The 18,389-nt window shown below is 43.3% G+C and overlaps 1 long non-coding RNA gene across 1 annotated transcript in view; it reads left to right on the forward strand.

Annotated features, from left to right (window-relative positions):
• Positions 1-16,586, forward strand: part of LOC139753074 (uncharacterized) — a 196,842-nt gene extending 180,256 nt beyond the window's left edge. Inside the window, exon 3 of the long non-coding RNA XR_011713644.1 lies at positions 16,560-16,586. This is a non-coding gene — a long non-coding RNA (uncharacterized lncRNA). The remainder of the gene's footprint in view (positions 1-16,559) is intronic.
• The last annotated feature ends 1,803 nt before the right edge of the window (positions 16,587-18,389 follow it).

Raw genomic sequence — 18,389 nt, forward strand, 5'->3', positions numbered from 1 at the left:
TATGTGATGAAAACAGAGGAAGCAAAGGGTATTGGGAGACTGAGGATGAAGTGAAGGAGCCTCTGAGATACTAAGGTCTAAGCATTCCGGACGGCGAGAGATGTGCGAAAGCAATGGACTGATGTGGCGTAGAGGGAGCGACGCACTGCAAAATGGGCTGTGCCATGATGAATGAAAGCTGTCAGGATAATTCTTGGTGAGGTCCGAAAGGTTTGGCTGTGGATGATCATCTTTCATTCCGCTACATTATATACATGATAGCGTGAACTTTAATGTGTGCAAATGAGGCCATTGTTCTTTGCTCATGACGCTACTTCATGAAGCACAGAAAGGCGATTAGGTGGAAAGAAGTTTTTATACATATACATCTCTCTCTCTCTCTCTCTCTCTCTCTCTCTCTCTCTCTCTCTCTCTCTCTCTCTCTCACTTCATGACCTCTTAGTTCGTTCTGTTATCATCTTCACCTTATGCTAATCTTTAAGTTTCTTTCGCATTCTCTTCATACTATTCGCTTCACTTTCTTCCCTCTTTCTCCTGTAACTCTCTATTTTCATACATACCTCTTGTGCTGAGTCTTCATACGTGAATTATTTCTCTCATCTGATTTTGACCAAAGGTCACATCTCTCCCGACTATGACCTTCAGGAAGTCACAGACCTTTTGGACACGAACCTTACCTGTGACCAGTCACTAAGCCTCTAGGCTTGGATCTTGATTGTGACCTAAAGGAGGTCACAGACCCTTTGGATACGAATATTACCTGTGACCTTTCACCAGTCACAAGGCCTCTAGACCCGGATCTTAGACCGTGACCTCAAGGAGGTCACGTACCCTTTGGATTCAAAACTCGTCTGTGACTTGTGACCAGCCAAGAGGCCTTTGGACCCGGATGTTGGTTGTGATCTAAGAGAGGTCACAAACCCTTTGGACCTGGATGCGAGTTCTGACCTGAGAAAAGGTCAAAAGCCTTCTAAACCCTTATCTTGCTGTGACCTTGGAATTATAGAAGTCCACATATTTTCCTCTTGAATGAGAATGATCTCGATTCCCAGCCAGAGATATGCAATTCCAGGGAGTCTTCCATTCCCAGTGAGAGTCCTCGATCTCCAGTGAGAGTCCTCTCTCTATTCCTAGTGAGGGTTATGTATCCCCCAGTGAGAGTCCTCCATTTCCCAGAAGCGACCTCACTCTCAGTGAGAGTCCTGTATTCCCAGTTAGAGTTCTGCATACCCAGGGAGAATTCTCCATTCCCAGTGTAAGTCTCGCATTCCTAGTAAGTTTCCCATTCCCTGTGAGAGATTCCCATTCTCAGTAAGTCTTGCCTCCTCAGTGAGAGTTTTCTATTCCTTGTGAGAGTTATCCATTCCCAGTGAGAGTTCATTAATCCCAGTGAGAGTTCTTCCTTCCTAGTGAGAGTTAACCATTCCCAGTGAGAGTTCTTTATTCCCAGTGAGTGTTCTTCATTCCCAGTGAGAGTTCTTCATTCCCAGTGAGAGTTCTTCATTCCCAGTCAGAGTTCTTCCTTCCTAGTGAGAATTAACCATTCCCAGTGAGAGTTCTTCATTCCCAGTGAGAGTTCTTCCTTCCTAGTGAGAATTAACCATTCCCAGTGAGAGTTCTTCCTTCCTAGTGAGAATTAACCATTCCCAGTGAGAGTTCTTCATTCCCAGTGAGAGTTCTTAATTCCTAGTGAGAGTTCTTTATTCCCAGTCAGAGTTCTTCCTTCCTAGTGAGAATTAACCATTCCCAGTCAGAGTTCTTCATTCCCAGTGAGAGTTCTTCCTTCCTAGTGAGAATTAACCATTCCCAGTGAGAGTTCTTCCTTCCTAGTGAGAATTAACCATTCCCAGTGAGAGTTAACCATTCCCAGTGAGAGTTCTTCCTTCCTAGTGAGAGTTATCCATTCCCAGTGAGAGTTCTTCCTTCCTAGTGAGAGTTATCCATTCCCAGTGAGAGTTCTTCCTTCCTAGTGAGAGTTAACCATTCCCAGTGAGAGTTCTTTATTCCCAGTGAGTGTTCTTCATTCCTAGTGAGTTAACCATCCCCAGTGAGAGTTCTTTATTCCCAGTGAGTGTTCTTCATTCCTAGTGAGAGTTAACCATTCCCAGTGAGAGTTCTTTATTCCCAGTGAGAGTTCTTCCTTCCTAGTGAGAGTTAACCATTCCCAGTGAGAGTTCTTTATTCCCAGTGAGAGTTCTTCATTCCTAGTGAGAGTTCTTTATTCCCAGTGAGTGTTCTTCATTCCCAGTGAGAGTTCTTTATTCCCAGTGAGTGTTCTTCCTTCCTAGTGAGAGTTAACCATTCCCAGTGAGAGTTCTTCCTTCCTAGTGAGAGTTAACCATTCCCAGTGAGAGTTCTTCCTTCCTAGTGAGAGTTAACCATTCCCAGTGAGAGTTCTTTATTCCCAGTGAGTGTTCTTCATTCCCAGTGAGAGTTCTTCATTCCCAGTGAGAGTTCTTCATTCCCAGTCAGAGTTCTTCCTTCCTAGTGAGAATTAACCATTCCCAGTGAGAGTTCTTCCTTCCTAGTGAGAATTAACCATTCCCAGTGAGAGTTCTTCATTCCCAGTGAGAGTTCTTCATTCCTAGTGAGAGTTCTTCATTCCCAGTGAGAGTTCTTCATTCCCAGTGAACACTTACACAGTTCTCAGTGTCCCAGTCTTCTGTTCTCTGAACTCGCCATTTTATAAGATTAAGAAGCATTTGATGAATGAAAAAATACCTCAAAAAATTTAACGTTTTCAGTAGACATTGACACGAATTTTTTAAAAAAAAATCTTTGTAAGAAAAAACAATAAAATCAGATTCTTTTGTTTTTGATGATTGATATGAGTTTATAATTTTTCTGACCAGTTTATGAAATTCTGGTCTAAGTCCAAATTTCGACCATATACGTTGTAACTACAGTCAGTAATGTTACTACGGTCACTAATGTTACTGCAGTTACTACTGTTACCACAGTTACAGCAGTTACTGGTGTTACCGCTGCCATTATTCCTTTTGTATGTCTTAAAGTTGCTCTTTTGTTTTTATTTGCTGTTGCATCGAGCCCCCTAATCTCCTCCCCCCTGAACCCCCCCCCCCCCTGACACTGGCATGCTCATTGTCCCAACCACCCCCCTCCCCCTCCCTCCCTTCCCCCCCCTCTCCTGATGTGCGTACATTTTTGATATGTTGAAACTCTCTCTCTCTCTCTCTCTCTCTCTCTCTCTCTCTCTCTCTCTCTCTCTCTCTCTGTCTCTCTCTGTCTCTCTCTCTTTTGCTTTACGAGGCTTTTCTGTCTTTCCATGTATCTTGCCTGGCTATCTCTGTTTCTGTCTGTCTGTCTGTCTGTCTCTCTCTCTCTCTCTCTCTCTCTCTCTCTCTCTCTCTCTCTCTCTCTCTCTCTTCTCTTCTCTCTCCACCGCTCCTGAGATATACAAGCTTCAGCTTTGCACTACTACCCAACCTGATGTCTTTATAAAACCCTCTACCCCACTCTGTCACCACCACCAAAGCCACCCCTGCCATGGTAATGATATATACATATATATATACATACATATATATATATATATATATATATATATATATATATATATATATATATATATATATACATATATATATATATATATATATATATATATATATATATATATATATATATATATATATATATATATATACTGTAAGTCTACCATATCTAAATGATCAATTAGCATGAACTTAATGTCGATCCATTGGAATGTGTTTTTTTTTTCATTTTTTTTTCAAAAATAAAAACCCCTGATTGATATACATAAGTCTTAGGCTGAATGAACAAAACCCTCTGCAGAAAGCATCTTATTCCTTCATGGAATTCGAACAATTCCAAGGAATTTAACTCCTTGAGCACGACGGTGCGACACCTTAAGCACGACGAGGCGACACCCATGAGTGTGATGGCCTAAACCTCTGACCTAACCCGTTTAGACTTAGGTCAAAGGTCACGGCCTTTATACTAAAAAGGGTCTCGTTGCCTCGCTCAGCTGGGGTGGTTCGACACCGTCGTAATATAGGGGGTTTGAGGAGCAGGTATGTTCTATGATTGTTATTGTATATATGTGAACCAGGATGGCAGGCGGGAGATAAGGAAACCCTCGGAAGGTCAAGTGGGAGAAACCCGTCAGTGGCTGGTGGAGCACACATGGGTTCTCTCCACCACACAGAAAACCTGCCGACCATTGAGGGGGATCCATAAATAGCACATACTGGAATGTGACTATATATATATATATATATATATATATATATATATATATATATATGTGCTTTAATGCCCTACAATCCCCTTCTATCAGGCGCCCGCAGCCCTTGAAGCTGGCCATGTCCATTAAGACGGGTCAAGAAGTGTGTTGAAATTGTGTGTGTGTGTGTGTGTGTGTGTGTGTGTGTGTGTGTGTGTGTGTGTGCTGGATGAGTGCAGGACAGTAAAAGAGTAAGTGTTCATTATGTTCTTGAAGGGATTCGCAACCTTTCGGTCTAAGAGATCTTGTGATACGATGAATTTGACGTCTGCAATGTTGGAGCGATGGATGGTGTCCAGGACCCCGATGGGAGAAAGTGTAACTTGTACGTACACCCTCTCCAATAAAAAAAAGTATCCCACGGGGGTGCTGAAGTTTCTGATAATCTACAACTGGTCGACTGAGATTAGAACATGGCTTCGACGGCACCTCGAGGCAGTTGTAAACTGCATCAGGGTGGCAGCGAAGGCAGGTTTTAATCTTGCTCTGTCAGTTGCAAATTATTAGAAACTTCAATCTCAGTGGTCAGATACTTTTTTGGGGGGGAAAGTGTACATGCCTAGGAAGTGTAAATTCGGATGGGTGTATGTATGTATGTATGTATGTTGCGATGGTGTTAAAAGACTTGATTGGGAAGGCATTTATTTAGTGCTTGTCGACCCTGTAATCTGTGTATATGTTCTGTCAACGTCTGTGAGGTGAAAAGTTGTTAAAGTAAGAGGTAGAGAGTAAGACTTGTTCTTGCTTGGGGACGACGGCTTGTTCTGGGGGAAGGGAAGTGTTTGTGTAGTGCTGTTGCAAAGAATTAAGTGCCGAGAATACTGAAGAGCGATTGTATTGGAGATCCATTTTAGTTGTGCAGATGCTGATTGTTTGTGGTTGTTAGGCAGCCGGTGACTGTTCTTAAAGCCCTGGTTTGCCAGGTGTGCAGCTTTACTATATCAACCTTTGTTAGGATGAGGATTGCTTGACCTGTCCCAAACTGACGTCGAAAAGTGTTCTGAAGGCCTTTAGTTTATGTATGGTCTTTGTGATGATGTTTGTTGTGTAATGAGGAAAAGTCATTTGTGTTGTAAGTAATACTCAGTAAGGTTGGAGTTCTACTGAGTAAAAGTGATCGACCATCCAAAACTACGGAGGGTGCAGGTTGGATTCATGTGTATCAACAGTTAGAAAGGTACACTTAGGTTTCTATAGGGATGCGGACATCCTCATTCGAGTGATCCAGTTTTCTAATTGACTGGTGTAATCTTGTATTATTGTCGTTGCCTGAGTAGCGTAATGGTGTTGTGAAGTTATTGTAAGAATATCTGCGTACGGAAGGACCTTCACATTGTGGGCTACATGAGGTAATGGTAGGTCATGTAGGAAAAGACTGAAGAAGGTTGGAGGAAAGAACTGCTCCATGGGAAACTCCAATGTAGAGCCTGAGAACTTTGGAGATGAAGCTAGGAAGCTAGTTTACCTTTTTCTTGTCATTGTTGTGGCAGCTGGTGTCAAGTATCTTTTGTGTTTGGATATGTCTGAGAACGGTGTTGAATGCTTTGTTGATATATGTTGCCACTAATACTGTGCGGGAGGGGGGTTGTGGTTTGTTGAAGCCATCCAGGATGTATTGTGTGAAGGTTGTGTGTAGTGTGATTTTGGGGTGATTGGATCAAAAGCCACGTTTATGCAGGTGATAGTTGGCTAATTTGGTTCCTTTCAAAGTGGATCAGTATTTGACGAAGGTTTAGATTGCAGACATCAATCGGAGGAGGTACGAGGGTGGTAGGAGGAGGGAAATTTGGATGTTTTGGAGGATGGATACTCTGTCAGCAAGTTTCCAAATGTTTAAGATTTTGTGTTCTAACCAGGGGTGATTGAAGATATCTGTAAATGCTTGTATTGCAAATGGGCTGAAGTATTTTATGTGGAAGTTTAATATCTTGTCAGTTCCAGTTGCAGGGGGAGTTCTTTAAGGTTTTAATTGTCAGTGTGAGTCAAGGGAGGGGGAAACAGATGTTTCAGGGTGGATTATGTCTCTTTTTTTTCATGTCTTTCCTGTTCTAGGGTAAAGGAGATTTGTAGCTAATTTTCTTTTCCTTTTTCAGCAGTGCTTACGAGTACGCTTGTATCTACTTGGAATAAAGAATGTTGTTGGTGTGGGTTAGAAGAGCTTCCTGTGTGGGAGTTGGGGTCGTGTGGGAGGAGTGAATGTTCTTTATAGTTCGTCAGTGTTGATTGTTGTTAGTTTTGTGGTCTATGGCCAGGAAGTAGAACCAGTCTGCTCTTAGCCTTTTAGGAATTAGATTGATGATGGTGTTGTCTATGTCCTTTTTGTCATGTGCATCTTGTTGGCTTCGTTGTTCATAATGATGATGAAGTGTGAGTTGCATAGTAAACATAAAGAGAATTAACTATGATAAGGTTCTGGTGCTTGGATGTAAGCCAATCTACTTTCCCCTATATAATTTGAGTCGATTGATTGGAGAGTTAACGGAAGGGGTGAGTGGCCAGAGAAGAGTTTGTATATTTTATTCCAAGTGCTCCTTCTGTGCAGTACTGGTGTCTGAAAAGGTGACATCTAGTGATGTTGGGTGCAAGAGTTGGTGGTGTGGGAGTCTGAATGGTTGGTGGCGTAAGTTGAGGACATCTAATGGATGCAGTTGTTTTACTTATGCAGTGTTACCTGATTGGGGTGAATGCCCCTTTGTGTTTGCTTATGATGCCACTGTAGTGTTGGGTCGTAGAGATCTTAGCGTGTGCATGAGCTTGTGAAGAGCGGGGTTGTGTATTTAACTTTGTTGTTTCTTGGGTGTTTATGTTGATTGTGTAAAGGTGTGGGAGGATGCTCTGCGTGTTTGTATCTCAATGTCTGCCGGCTGCCCATAGCTCTGAGTAGTTCTACGTAGGTGGGAGTGAGAGGCACTTAAAGTGGTACTACTACTGGAGGCAGTTGGGGAAGTCTGACGCGGCAGTGTATTCTAATGATGTGAGTTCAGTAGTCCTGGCGGGTCCAAGGGTTGGAATTTATGTTATGTGCTTGCATCAGTAGCTGAAGGGTAATGGCTGAGCACCATCATGCCCAGTGGGGTAAAAATGTGTGTGATTGTGTAAGAGAAAACTGGGTTTGACCCATGGCCCTGCACAGCGGCTGGGGACGCCTCATGGGTGTATATGTACATGTATGTATGTTGGTGTAGAACTCGGTGCTTGGTATCATAACAATGAATAGATGGCTAGACTAAAAAGACGTGGGAAAGTTTCTAATCTGTTGTGCCAGACAAAGCCAGTCACTGATGTTATCAACAAAGTCATGGCAAATATGGATTTTTTCTGTATGTATGTACGAATATGTGTCTATGTGCATATTAGGCTGTGCAGAACTAATATATATATATATATATATATATATATATATATATATATATATATATATATATATATATATATATATATATATATTACACACACGCACACACATTGAGAGAGAGAGAGAGAGAGAGAGAGAGAGAGAGAGAGAGAGAGAGAGAGAGAGAGAGAGAGAGTTGACTTTCCCGCCTTTGCGACGTGGTAGCCTCAGGAACAAACAAACAAGGCCTCACTCTCACTGATGCAGTGTCTTGTTGTAGTGTACAAAGCACCGGAGGCAGAGCTCATTATCTACAGTCGAGCTCCATAGATCACTCTGTGATGTATCTTCACCGCTTCATCTGTCCTGGCTCAGCCCTTTGACAGCACATCGTCCTTCATATAACACATCGATCAAATTCACTCTCTCGGATGTACGCCTCTTCCCCTCCTGAATGATTAGGCCTTGGTGTCCTAAAGCCTCCCTCACTCCATCCTTCCATCACCTTCTCGGTCTTCCCTCCTCCCTTGCTTCCTCTACTTCTGACATAGATCATCTTCGTCAGTCTTTCTTCACTCATCCTCACCATACTCCCGTATCATTTCAGTACACCTTGATTTCTTGAGTTGACACTACTCTCGCTACACACCTCTTACCTGACACTGTTATTCCTTTCACAATCGATACGTCCCACATCACATATCGTCCTTTAGCACTTCATTTCCAGCAAGTGCACCCTCTTCCTTTCCTTTGCACCCGAGGCCAAACATTCACAGCCATACAACACTGTCGCGAGTATCATACCTTCAAGCATTACTATCTATGCTTCTATGGACACTGACTGCTCCTTCCACACTCTTTAGTGCACCTCAGACCGTAGTATTTTCTTCCACCATGTGACACATTTGGCCTCATGGTTCCTTCTACTGCTACGTCCACTCCCAGGTGTCTAAGACACTCCATTTCCTCCAAGTGCTCCCCATCCAAACACTCAGACCATCAAGCCTCGCTTTCCTCCCGCGCTGCCTTACCATATTTTTGCCTACATTAACATCCAACTTCTTTCTTACACACACACACACACACACACACACACACACACACACACACACACACATTGATATCAGCTTTAGGAATATTTCAAACCTGTCAACTGCAAACAGCAAATGACTCACTTCCAAAGACTCCTATATATCTGGCATAATGTAGGCCCACCCTCGTTCCAAGACCCAAATGTTCACCATCCCTTCTATGATCTGATTAAACCAGCCGTGGTGACACCTTGCCAGGTATACTCAAAATTTTCTTAATCCCCTGTCGTTCGAAAATATATTTTTGTCTTGATTGCCATAATAAAAGGACACACCTTAGTTCCAGAAACGTCGGACAGCCTGGTTAACCAATCAGTAACACTGTCGTCCCCTTTGTTTAGAAAGCCACCTGCAATCCCATCCACTCTCGCTGCTTTGTAACACTTCGTCTTACGAAAACGTTTCACGACTTCCTCTCTTTTCACCATAACATTCGTCATGAATCTTACTCCGAACGACACGGCGTCCTGAAAACGCTACATCCCTTCACTGTCATCAAACATATTCAACAGCTGTTAAATAACACATTCACCCAATCTCTTACTTACATCGTCTTTGCTTGTTACAACTACCTTATCTGCTTTACTTACTATCTTCCGAATCTGTATTCTTATTCTCATCACACCATTCATCTCCTTTCAAAACATTTTCATAATTACCCCTAAGGTTCATTAATAAATTTTATCCCATCTCTTCTTCAGTTTCTTCATCTTCCTCTTGACCTTCTGCCACTTTCTCTTGTACTCCTCCGAGTTACTTGCAGACCTTCCCTGCTGGTATTGACCATACACCTAACTTTTCTCTCACTATAGACTTAACTTCTTCATTCCATCACCTGCTTCCCTTTCTCATATTACTACATCCCACCGTCTGCATGTCACACATTTCACCCACACATTTAAACATTGCTTCCCTAGAATCGTTCCTCCTCTTTTCCATTCTACAGCCGTGTGCCATTTTTCTCTCCTTTTCCATGAGACAATCATGTCAATTTTTTTTTTCTTAGCTCGCTCATATTCACCACTTCTTTCACACATGCGCCATATCCTCTCTTCCTAAACCCTGCACAAACTTTCACACTTACTTCCTAAAAGAAAATATCAGACATTTCCCTCCTGCTGCCCCTTTCACCACAGTAACATCAAAGAACCTCTCTATTGTATGTCTATCGATCAACACATAGTCTAGTAATGTGCGTTGACCCAACTCACCCCTATATCATTTATATATATCTTTTATCATGTATTCTCAATCTCCATTGCTCTCTCAGCACATAACTTAGGCATGTGTCTCCACATTCTCATTTGCACTTGGAACTCCGTGTCTCCAACATCACTTACTCTTGCATATAGATTCTTTAACAACAGGGTTCGATCCCTTGCATCAACACTGCCCAAGCATCATTCACTTAGCTCTTCCCAGAAACGCTCTTTCTCCCATAACTTTTCTTAGGCGGGAATCTATATTCACTGACTATGACCCACGATTCATAAAATCCTTTTGATAAAACCCAAAACAAACTTGAACTTGCTTCCTTCCTTTCACACAGTCCCACAGCTTTTTCATCCTCAGAAATCCCACTCCTTCTTTTGCTCTTGTCCTCTCCCTGACTCCCAGACATCCTCACCTTTGATATTTCCATACCATTCTTCCCACTTCTCTTTCACCCCGTCATTCAGAGGCAAAACATCCAGGTTTCTCTCAGCAAACATAAGCACCTCCCTCTCCCTTCTTGACACCCTAGTTACAACCATACACACACAGATACGTCAGCAGGAGCCTTCGTGGACATGTCCTCGCCTTATTTCTGTTCCTGTCTTTCGAAAGTTAGCTTCAAGAGAAGAGGGGGTTTCCTCAGTCTCCTGCTCCCACTCCTGTTAGTCGCTTCATACAACTAATGGGTAGTTATCTGACTCCCATATCCCCAGGGATGAAGGAACTTCCCTCGCTTCAAAGGAGTGTATCTCGTCTCTGCTACTGAGCGTAGCGAAGCCTTAGAGATGTAAGAGCTCCTGGATGGGGGATTTCAATTATGATGAGCGTCACTAGGGGATTTTAGATTCTCAAGGTGACAGGGAATCATGGAGACACAAGTTCTTAGCTATATATAGGAAAAGTTCCTCAACCAACATGTCAGTTGGTGGACATACTAGGGTAAGAGGGAGTGATACATCATCATTACTAGATCTTATCTTCTGATGTACCACTAGGAATTTTGAGAATATAATTCATGATGCATCACTCGGAAGAAGTGGTCATGTAATACTCAAGTTTGAATATGCAGTGAATGAGGAAGTTAAAAGAGATGAGATGAAATAAGATTTACAGAAGAGATATAATCTCTGAGCAAACTGATAATTTCCTTGCAAAGGAGGAATTCCCTAAGTGAGAGACAACATAGTTTCAAGGAAAGAAGGTCATGCATAACGAACCTCTTCGATATCTACGAGAGAGTGAGCTCTGCTAGGCTTGGACAAAAGAGAAGACTGCCAGAGAGCATTTGACTCTATACCGCAGGGTGATTAAGGAGCTGGATCGCCAGGCAGGAAAAAAGAGCGTCTAACCTAGTGACTCTCCTGTGTGGAGGTGAGAAGGTTCTAGGCTAACCATTCACCCACTTCCGTAATGGTGCTGCTCTTTCCTAGCTCTACTGATATCTGTTCGACCACTACCGTCATGAGCTGGGTGTGTGTGTGTGTGTGTGTGTGTGTGTGTGTGTGTGTGTGTGTGTGTGTGTGTATATGTGTGTGTGTGTGTGTGTGTGTGTGTGTGTGTGTGTGTGTGTGTGTCCCTGCCACTGAGGCTTGGACCTTTGGCACGCGCTTGAATGCTGCTTCCAATACATTCTTTATGTAGACCAACTACACGAGGTTGACCGTTATGATATTCATTTACCTTCTTGAACAGTGACACTATGGAAAACTCTCTTCTTTCATTCGCCTTTCCCTCTTCCTACAAACTTCCCTCCTTTAAAGGTGGGCTGAGAAATATCCTGTGAACTATCAATTTATCTTTTCTCTCTCTATTCTTTCCTTCAGCCGAGATGGCCGTGGTCTGGTCATGGTTCTGCACACGTACATCTATACACCATATACCTCGCTTTTTGACCTGTAGTTCCAGCTGATGGACATGGCTGACTTCATGAGCGCTGCAGGCGTCTCGTGAAAGGGGTCCTGAAGTAAAGTTATTAAGGTAGTATATATATATATATATATATATATATATATATATATATATATATATATATATATATATATATATTCCTATGAGTCCACGGGGAAAATGAAGCACGAAAAGTTCCCAGGTGCAATTTCGTGTAATAATCACATCATCAGGGGAGATACAAGAGAGAAATATAACAGTCAGTTGATATACATCGAGGAGACGAAGCTAGGACGTAATTTGGTAAACAAATGGCGGCCTAGCTTCGTCTCTTCGATGAATATCAACTGACTTATATTTCTCTCTTGCGTCTTCCCTGATGATGTGATTATTACACGAAAGTGCACTTGGGAACTTATCGTGTTTCATTTTCCCCGTAGACTCATAGGAATATCTTGATCACGCGCAATATATATATATATATATATATATATATATATATATATATATATATATATATATATATATAATTCTTGGGAATAGAAGAGAGAGAATATCATTGTATGTCCCGCTTGTCATAATAAGCGACTAAGAAGGGCAGGAGCGGGAAAGCTGGAGATCTCCCCTTCTGTAGTTCCCAAAGAAGGAAGGAATGAAGGAAGGCTGTTCCTGATGCTACCTCACTACGGCGAGAAACGTGTGTGTGTATATATATATATATATATATATATATATATATATATATATATATATATATATATATATATATATATATATATATATCAGTAGTTATGTATGGACTTACATAGAGACGATATATGCCGTGGATATATAACATATACTGGTGCTGTTTATGTTGACGGTACCGATTTCTCACCGAGGCGATGGTGGGCCGCGCCGTGAGCAGCGGAGGGAGCACTTGCTCGGTGTTGGACGGAGGCCCCGTCTTACCCAGCACAGTGAGGTGTAGTAGCTATGAAGATTCACGACCTCCGCCCATCACGAGACATACCAGGTGGCCAGTAGGTGCAGGGTACTCGTTCACAGGTCTCACTGGTCATCCTCGAACCCTTCCTGGCCCTGTAGCGTCATGGTAGGGAGATGAAGTGGCTCAAAGCGAGCCATCCACCCGGGGTGAGGAGGTGCCAAGCGAAGCATCCACTTATATGGTGTGGAGGTGAGGAGGTACCGAGTTGGGCATCCACTCACACGGTGTGGAAGTGTGGTGACTCCAGGCTAGCCATCCGCCCACATGGTGTGGAGGAGAGGTGGTTCCAAGCTTACCATCCGCCCGCAGCTTGAGCTGTTCAGACGTGCTGCCTTAAGCTTGGCGTTGGCTTGCGGTATCTGCACGTTATCTCTTGTACGAAATGACGTCAGATGAATATTGGTGTCTTTTTATTGGCAGGTTTAACTTGACGCGAACCGCAAGTGATCTGTTATGTCTTGAGAACCCTGGTGTCAGCTGGTGCAATTCAGTGACCACACGGGGAACCTTGGTGTCAGCTGGTGCAATGAAGTGACCCCCTGGAGAACACTGGTGTTATGGACTAGCATGACCACCACATTTTGTTTCTTGTGCTTTTTTTGTAATGCATTTTTCTTCCGTGCATACCAGAACGCTTCTAAATCTTCAGATGATTTGAATCATGATAATGAAATGAGAAAAAGGTTCGAACAGACCAGGATGTAAGTGTGTCTGTTGTCAATTCTGCAGAGAAATGACTAGACAGTAAGTTTGCATCTCGAGGACACTTTACTGGCATGTGCTGCTGGTCAGCCGAAGATGAGGAGCGTCACTGCTTTCCAGGTTGGGCACCCATGTCTTTTGAGGGCCCCTGCGGTACTCCGGTGCAGGAACCTCTGGCTTTGAGAACCTTTGTGGAGCAGGTGATGATGTCCACAGACGCCTCAGACTTATGGTGACCCTATTACACCATACTCTGAATGTGCATAGATGCTGAGCAGTGTTTTGGTATATCAGTAGGAAACAATCGATGGTTCCCTTGGCTGTTCCTGTTTCTACTGATTCGAACCCTGGTCGAGGAGAGGTCCAGCAATTGACGGACAAAACAACATCTTGTGTAGAATTCATTGAACAATGTTTGTGGATCTCTTTTTCACTCTTGGTGAAAACAAATCACATTTGTTCCTCAGCAGCATCGAAGAAACTGTTTATTCATGTTTCTCAGCATTTGGGACAGACGCCTTTTGGCGGTCAAGGACACTGGGACCGCCTGCCACTACGTGGATCCTGTTATCTGGGGCGAACCATCTGATTCCTGCTGCTGAGGCCAGCACCCTCTTATCGATTCAGTCTTTCCGATTGTCCGATTTCACTAAGGGCCCAGTGCCATGACCCCGAGACTGGGATGGTCAGGAGCGAATATTCGTCTCACTGTAATACATAAGATCATCGAGAACGTGAGTCTCAGACTGACTGGTTTTCACTATTTAGTGAAGCGAGTGACACCGAAGGGGATGAGAACAACCCTGGTGGAGGAGGCTAGGGTACTGGTGTGCCAGCCTCGTCACACCGAAGGGGATGGGAACAACCTTGGTGGAGGAGGCTAGGGCACTGGTGTGCCAGCCTCGTCACAGGATTCCCGACAGTCCCTTGTATAAACATCATCATCATCATCATCTAGGAGGAATCCAGAATAGTCATCATTATCTAAAAGGGATCCAGGATAGGTCTCATCATCATCTAGGAGAGGTCCAAGATAGTCATCATCTTGGACGGGTTCTTCATGTATTGTTTTTTCTTTTTCAAATACATATTCTCGTATGAACAGTTATCAGATGGTTTCTCTACAGTCTTGGCCTTCCAGTCATGCACACCACCAGAGGGTTCATTGATCTCTTCGAATCTCTTCGAGATATTCTGGAGAATCTTTTCCTAAATGAATGCGTCAGTTTAGAAATCATCTTTCTGTCTTTCTGTCCAAGAATGAAGCCAGTAACACTTGTGCATCGTATACGTGCAGGACAGAAATCTGTGTTACGTGAAACTAGTGTTTCTTACCTCCTGTGTTGCAGATTGTTGACATCCTTTAATCTTTCAGTGGAAATGGAAGCTGTCGAAAATCTCGGACTTTTCATTATGTTCCCTTTGAGGCAGTACTGGCTCTGATACGCCCTCTGATGGAAAACTTCCTCAAAGCTTTTGGGAGGACAGAAAAAAAGGTTTCTAAATTGGTTTAGTGCTTCAGTAGGGGAATATATTGTAGTTTGAAGGTTTCCTCTTTTTGGGAAAGACTATTCCAGACCCGCTTCAGTAGGGTTTCAGACCTGCTTCAGTAGGAATATACTGTAGTTTGAAGGTTTCCTCTTTTTGGGAAAGACTATTCCAGACCCGCCTCAGTAGGGGAATACACTGCAATTTGAAGGTTTCCTCATTTTGGTAAAGACTATTCCAGGCCGGAGGTTTCCTCTTACTCAGTTGGAACGGTTGAGTTCAGGTTTAAACTCACTGTCACACAGTCCTGGAAAATTTTTGTCCTCAAGGTCGTCATTCTTTACGTCCAGTCAGGACTCTCCAGAGGTTTTACGCCTCACAGAAAATGTCTTTAGAAGAGCTTCTTTCTTCTTCCAGGCTCCTTTAAATGGTTTCTCACCAAGGGATGTTTCCTGTTCAACGAAGACGTTGGTACTTCTTCGACAACCAGGGCTGTGCAGCCGAGCTCATGATGGACGTGTCATCCACCCTTGGCTCCCTTAAGGAACCTCTCGTTGGATGAGATTAACAAGAAGAACATCCGCCATTTGGCAGACATACATGTTCGATGACTCCTGTGTCGACCCTCCATGTCTGGGTTCAACTACGGGGCGGTGAGAGGTGGATAGGCCAGTACTGGTGTCAGCTTGTTACCGATGGAGTATTCGTTCTTTGCCATGCAAAAAAAAAGAATATTTGTCTACCGTCGCAAAAGTGCCATGACCCTCCCATTTATTTCACCTTCCCTATCATCCATCTTTCTTTTACGAAAAGTCGTTTTTCTCGAATCCGGACCGGAAGAAGATAAAGGCATTAGACCCCCCAGCGGTTACCTAGTGAATAAGGGAAAGTAAATAAATGGTCTTGGGGTCTGGTCACCTCCGCGCCCTGACCTCACTGGCCGGGAGGGGTTGCTGTTTGGTCGTTTAGTCGCGTGAACGAGCAATCCGCCCGATCATAGATGATCTCTGATGATCAAAGCAGGTAGGATCGTCGTGGACATGATACGTACACACCTCAATGTTGGAGTAAAACGACGTCTTGTACCCCGCACCGAGCGAGTGGTTTCTCAGATGCTCATACTGTTGTGTGTCCTCGGTAGAGAAATGGATTTTCATCCTCCTCCCTCCCACAAACCTACATTTCTTCCTCAACTCACGAGGCAACTGAATGACGTCTGGCCTTGTCTGTAGTGCTTGCTGGGAGTCAATGATCTCAGGCTTGTGTTCACTACGGCGGCAAGAACTACAGAAACGACACGGGCTCCGCTCTTCCATCATATACAAGATATATACATATATATATATATATATATATATGTATACATATATTTTTCTCTCCATCCTATACCAGCAAACTTTTCCCTTTGTCAACAGGTGTTTAGTTAGGGATCCGGGTAGGGCAGTAGACATTACCTATCTGTACAATGTGACAAGCCCGCCCGCCTGTGGTGGAGAGACGGTAGTAGAGTATGGTGTGGTGGGTGCGCAGGGGAGAGCACTCCAGTCATATTATTGGTATTAGTAACCCAGTGTTTCCTCTCTACAGCGGTGTGACCGCAGGGAATCCAGCAAGGTAAGAGTTTTTCCACACCGTTTGCTTGCTTGTCCTCTGCTTGGCCCAAGTTACCGTCAGCCTGATTTGACTCGTTTTCCTGCTTGAGCCTTACTTAGGTAGAAGTTCGTATCTAACTCAATAGTAGATCAATATATATATATATATATATATATATATATATATATATATATATATATATATATATATATATATATATATATATTGCTTTTTTTTTAACTTTTTAGACTCTTAGCTCTGTTAATGACTCTATATAGCTCTGTTATTGACTCTAGCTATGTTATATACACTCTATATAGCTCTGTTCTATTTGTGTTTCTCGAATATCTTACAAGTGTTGCGTGATGAGTAAATATATATATAGTTCTGCACTTTTACCTCTCATCATCCAGTGCTGTCTTCCCTGCGAGATTACAAGTCCATATAATAACTCTTTGACAACTTGTTTATTCGAATGTTACCTTTTTTTTTTTATTTAAGTCATATGAAATTTAACGAAAACAATCTTTTTTTTATGATTTCGTAAATCTTGATGTCCTACACCCCAATCACGGGGTCCAAATTCTTATATACATTTATGGAAGACGAATCGAAGGAGACAGACGCAAAGGTTATGACCTTCTCCCAACTATGTGTCCTCCTCTCCCCTCACCCCAACCCTCCCCCTCTTACACTATTGCCATCAAGGATAAACATCTCGTGAATTACGACCAGCACACGACCAGTCCACAGGTGGGTTGTGACCAGCACACGACCAGTCCACAGGTGGGTTGTGATCACCGCACGACCAGTACACAAGCTGGTTGTGTCCAATACACGACCAGTCCACAAATTGGTTGTGACCATCACACAACTGACCTGCAGGTGGTTGTGAACAGTCCAAAAGCTGGTTGTGACCACCACACGACCAGTGCACAGGCTGGTTGTGACCACCATTCGACCAGCCCACAGTTTGGTTGTGACCAGCACACGACCAGTCGTCCACCGGTTGCTTGTGATCACACCGGTCCACAGGTTGGTTGTGACCACCGTACTACCATTCTACAGGCTGGTTGTGACCAGCACATGAACAGTCTACCAGCTGGTTATAACCAACACAAGATCAGTCCACAGTTTGGTTGTAACAACCACATGACCAGTCCTCAGGTGGTTGTGACCACCATAAGACCAGTCCACAGGGTGGTTAAGATCACCACACGACCAGTCCGCAGATGGTTGTGACTACCACACGACCAGTCCACGGGTGGTTTGTTATGGTTGTAAATGTCTAACGTCATCCTTCATCCTACCATTAAAAGAATACGTGAATTTTGTCTCCCTCCTGTGTGTTGTGTGTAAGGGGTGGGGGCGAGGAGTTGATTCTGTGTGAGTGCGTGTATGTGTGCCTGAATATATATATATATATATATATATATATATATATATATATATATATATATATATATATATATATATACTTGAATGTGTTTACGTCATGGGTGAAAAGTCATCTACGGCAAGGCTGTCAACTTCGAAGGATGAAAAGGATTACAATTTCGTCAAGGTACTTTTCGATCGAAAAGGGTCCAACACCTCCCTGCTGCTGGATGTAGCGCAGCCTTGAAGCTGTAGGGACCCCATAATAGTGGTCCTGCGGTTATATGATTGATAGTACACTTTTGCCATTTAACTTCCCTCATTTTTCCTGTCACAAATCATTTCAATATGCCCACATCTCTCCTCCGTCCTTCAGCATGCCACACACTGCGCTCATACATTTAACCACTGCTGGCCTAAGATACCCCACGCTCCTGGTCCACTTCC

The sequence above is a fragment of the Panulirus ornatus genome, chromosome 14 (genome assembly GCF_036320965.1).
Source record: "Panulirus ornatus isolate Po-2019 chromosome 14, ASM3632096v1, whole genome shotgun sequence".
Classification (NCBI taxonomy): Eukaryota; Metazoa; Arthropoda; class Malacostraca; order Decapoda; family Palinuridae; genus Panulirus; species Panulirus ornatus.